The sequence below is a fragment of the Marmota flaviventris genome, chromosome 15, assembly GCF_047511675.1.
Source record: "Marmota flaviventris isolate mMarFla1 chromosome 15, mMarFla1.hap1, whole genome shotgun sequence".
NCBI lineage: Eukaryota > Metazoa > Chordata > Mammalia > Rodentia > Sciuridae > Marmota > Marmota flaviventris.
In genome coordinates, this window is record NC_092512.1 from 61,743,129 (window position 1) to 61,747,818 (window position 4,690).

Sequence of the window (4,690 nt, forward strand, 5' to 3'; positions counted from 1 at the left end):
AAATAAACCCAAGATTTAGGGATTACTAACTGCTATCTCCCAAGAATGATGATTAAAATATCGTGATTAAGAATCAAGTACCTTTAGCCCCTTTGAGTACTGATTACAAAGTGATTAGTAGGGATTACTGTGAGATTAACGGTCTTTGCAAGGAAGATGTTTTGATTCATTCTAGGCGTTAGGGGACAGAGGTGGCAGATGGTTTCGTTATACCAAAAGAAACTGTAAAATGCACAAGGTAAAAGACAGTCAGTTTTCTATTCTATCTCATTTGGAAAACAGAGGGTAGGGGAGTTCTTGATGCATGTGGACATGTTTCAAGTTGTCTAGATTTATGTCAGACGTTTTCAATGTGTCAAGAGTGCAAAATGATAATTTCTGTCTGGGAAGAATGGAGCCATCTAGACAATGAAAACATTAAGACTAGGGTGCCCATTTTATCCTTTATGTTTGATGAGAATTATGATATGAACTAACCTGCTTCGTTTATGATTTAGACAGGTATTGAAGGAATAGTTTAAATGTTTAAATCCATATTTGCATATGCAGATGATATGTTAATACGACATCAACTAATGAGGCTGCAAAAACTCTCTGTTGAACGTTTGAAGCATATGTTTTAAAGCAGCTGGTTCCAAAGTAAGTTCAAGAGCAGCTATTTGCTTGATAGGCTGACAAATAGGAGCAGGTGATAGTCTTGGCCGAGGCCATTGTTTAAAAATGAACCAGTTGGGAGTTTAGGAGGGTATTTGGAGAGTCAAAACAATGAAAAATCAAACAGAAAATAGATGTAGCAGATAAGTTAGTGTCTCTCTAGCAGATTTGGAAGTTATTTTATCGCAGTGAATGTGTTGTTAATCAAAAAAGTTTCTCATTGCCTTGAGTCATATGGAAGTGATTTACCATGTTTTTCTTGCTGTCCATTTGCAAAGTTATGTTTGAGGGAGCTGGCAAAGTGCCTTTTAAAAAAACACTATCTTTACAAAGTTACCTTAATGAGCTGATTGAAGACAAGATTCTTTGCATGGCAACCACGAGTGAAATGGTTGTCTTAACTTGTAAGAAGAGTCTATATAAGAAAAACTAGACCAAAAAAAAAAAAAAATTCTTTTTCAAATAATGCTGCTCTTCCAAAACATACTTAGGAAGCCTGCACACTAAACACACTGACTACTGACTACTGAGAATTATCTACAGAAGAACCTTCCTAGTCAGTACAGTTCATAAGCATTATTTTATAATCTTTTGAAAACCCTTTACTGTGATGAAGAGACTTAGTGGTACGGAATTATTAAAAGGCTATTGAGCCCTCTCTTGAGGCATAATGATGTAAGGGAAAGAGCCAGAGGGTGAGTCCAGAAACTGGATTTCCTGGACCATATCCGTCACTGGTTGTCACTCATTCTTTCCCTGCCTTATTTTTTTCACATGAAAAAAAAAATATTAATAAAAGTCTTTAAAGAGGCTTACCAGCTGTGAGGCACAGCGTAAACACTTTGGACAACTTATTTCAACAAAACTCTGTGGCCCGTATTATTTATCATCCCCATTTTATACACGGGTCAGCAGAATGGGGGAGGTAAAACCTACCAAACCTCCCATGACCATGAATTATAAAAATGTAAGGGTTATGCTATGTTTTGTTTGTGTTGTTTTTGGTCTTCATATGTCATCTCAGCTGTGGATTAGTTTGAGCACAGTACAGATTAAGAATGGAGATAAAGGTTTTTTTCTATACCCACTCCATAAAAAGTTTAGCAGAGGAGGAATAGAAAGATATGTTTTTAATTTGACAAAAATAATTTACAAAGTAGCTGCAAAAAATGGCATCCTTAATGATGATCAGTGTGTGCATGCACGTGGGTATATGTACTTAACATCGAACTCAATAGGGGGGTGCTGGGGTTGTGGCTCAGCAGTAGAGCGCTCTCCTCGCATGTTTGAGACCCTGGGTTTGATCCTCAGCAGCACATACAAAAATAAATAAGTGAAATAAAAGTGTTGTGTCCACCTACAACTAAAAAATAAATATTAAAAACAAAAATTAAACTCAAGGCCTTATGCTTACTAAGCATGTGGTCTTCCACTGATTTACACACCCTTATTAGTGAAATACTAAGAGCTTTCCTCACTGACCAAGAACAAGTCAAAGATTTTTATTAGGACTATTTTTATCAACATTGGATTGCAGGCAATGCTATAATGTAAGAAAAAGGGGGAAAAATAGAAGGATGGTGAAGGAAGAAGGAAAAAAATGTCATTTTTTTCACTGATGACATGTTTGAATTCAGACAGAACCACAGCAGTACCAAGGAGAAAAGAATGGTCTTATTAATTGATGCTGAGTTAATTGATGGTCACATGAAAAAAAAAAAAAGTGAAACTGGCACCTTACCTTTCACCATACACAAAATTAAAACCAGTTGAATTTTGATTCTAAATATGAAACAACAGTTCTAGGAAGAATACATATTTTCATGCATTTGATGCATGTAACAATTTCTTTTTTTGTGGGGGCAGGGGGTACAGAAATTGAACTCAGGGGCACTCAACCACTGAGCTACATCTCCAATCCTATTTTTGTATTTTATTTAGAAACAGGGTCTCACTGAGTTGCTTAGTGCCTTGCTTTTGCTGAGGCTGGCTTTGAACTCATGATCCTCCTGTCTCAGATGCCTGAGTCCCTGGGATTACAGGCATACACCCCCATGGCTGGTGATGCATGTAACAATTTCTGAAACAAGATATAAGTAGCATCAACCAGGGGCTCAGGGTGTAGCTCAGTGGTAGAGCATGTACTTAGCATGCACAAGGCCCCGGGTTCAATCCTCAACACACACACACACACACACACACATGCACAAACATCAACCATAAAGGTAAAAATGGATAAGTTGGACTACATAAAATCTTATATACCTCAAAAAACATTGTAATAATTAAAAGGAAAGCTACCAAGAGGAATAATATGTTTAATACATATTTCCAACAAAGGAATCATATCCGTATTTTATGAAGCATTCCTACAAATCAATAGAAACCAGTGAACAAACCAATAGAAAAATGAGGGAAGACTTAAATAGGCATTAAATGGAAGAGAATACCCAAACCTTCCATTTTTTGATAAATAGCCAAGAGGAACTTATACAAATGTATACCAAAAGTCATGTGCAAATATTCATAGCAGGACTATTCAGAACAGGCCAAATTTCAAAATAACTCAAACGTCCATCAACATTTGATAGGTAGACAAATTATGAATGATTGAATACCCAGGTATTCTCATTCAATGGAATATTATACAGCAATGAGATAAATGATCTACTGCTACACATAACACTATGAATGTCATAAACCTGAATGTTGAGTGAAAACCAAATTCAAAAGAATATACGCTCTTGATTCTTTTTTCTTTCCCCAAAGGTGGAAAAAAAAAAAGGCAAAACCATCTGTAGTGAAAGAAATCAGAATAATAATTTCTTTTAGGGTGAGTAGTTACCATAAAGAGACACAAAGGGGCTTTCTGTGGTATTAGTAATAAATAATTTCTTGTTCTGAGCGGTACCTACTTGGGTGAGTTCACTTTACAAAGATTATTTGGACTGAACAATTATGATTTGTTTATCTTTCTGCATATTTAATGCCTCTATAAAATCTTCTTTAAAAAGAAGTTCACGAAAGGTAGCAGAATACAACAGTTACTAATAGGGCATTATGTAAAAATGTAGATGTGTAACCGACGTGATTCTGCAATCTGTATTTGGGGTAAAATTGGGAGTTCAAAACCCACTTGAATCAAATGTATGAAATATGATATGTCAAGAGCTTTGTAATGTTTTGAACAACCAATAAAAATAAATAAATAAAAAGAAGTTCACTTCTAGCTCTCTAGGTCTATGTAAGCTTATGAACAGAAACAAAAGAACATGAATGTAATCGCTCATTCTAGCAATTCTTTCAGATCCCTGATGGCTGTGTCTGGGCTCAGGATAAGCACTAGAATGGAAAAAAGAAGGATACTTAGGGTTTGATTTTTTTTTAATTAACAGCTTGAGAACAAAACTTTATTTTACTACTATGATAAAGAATGGTGTTCACTGATATTACTAAGAAAATATATCAGCTACTCCTACTCTTCCCCATTCTTAATATTACAAGTAATTATCTCTCTTTAAATGACTTCCCAGCTAGCAGCACCCATCTCCAAATTTCTGTTGTTCCAAAGTCCCATGTACTCACTGAACTGCACATATATAACTTTTGATTTTCTTTTCCTTTAACCAACAATTTTTACTGGTAAATAATAAGGTTATCCTCAACTAGCCAGCGTAAATTCTCAGGATACTGGGCTGCTAAAAGCAGTAGAGTTAAGATCTTTACTTTCTTTGTCACTTAAGAAGAAACTGTCAGGGTGGTATTCCAAATACACCTTATTATTGTTGATACTTAACTCAAATAGTGAGAAGGAAAAGTTGATTAATAATCTAATTAAATATATATATATATATATGTATATATATATATATATATATATATATATATATATATATATATATATATATATATATATACATATATATATATATACATATACATATCTTAATTCTAAGTCCTTTGACAGAATTCAGACTTTATCAAACAAGGCAAAGACAGAAGAGCAGTTAACACCCTTGGTTTCACATCCTCTCAA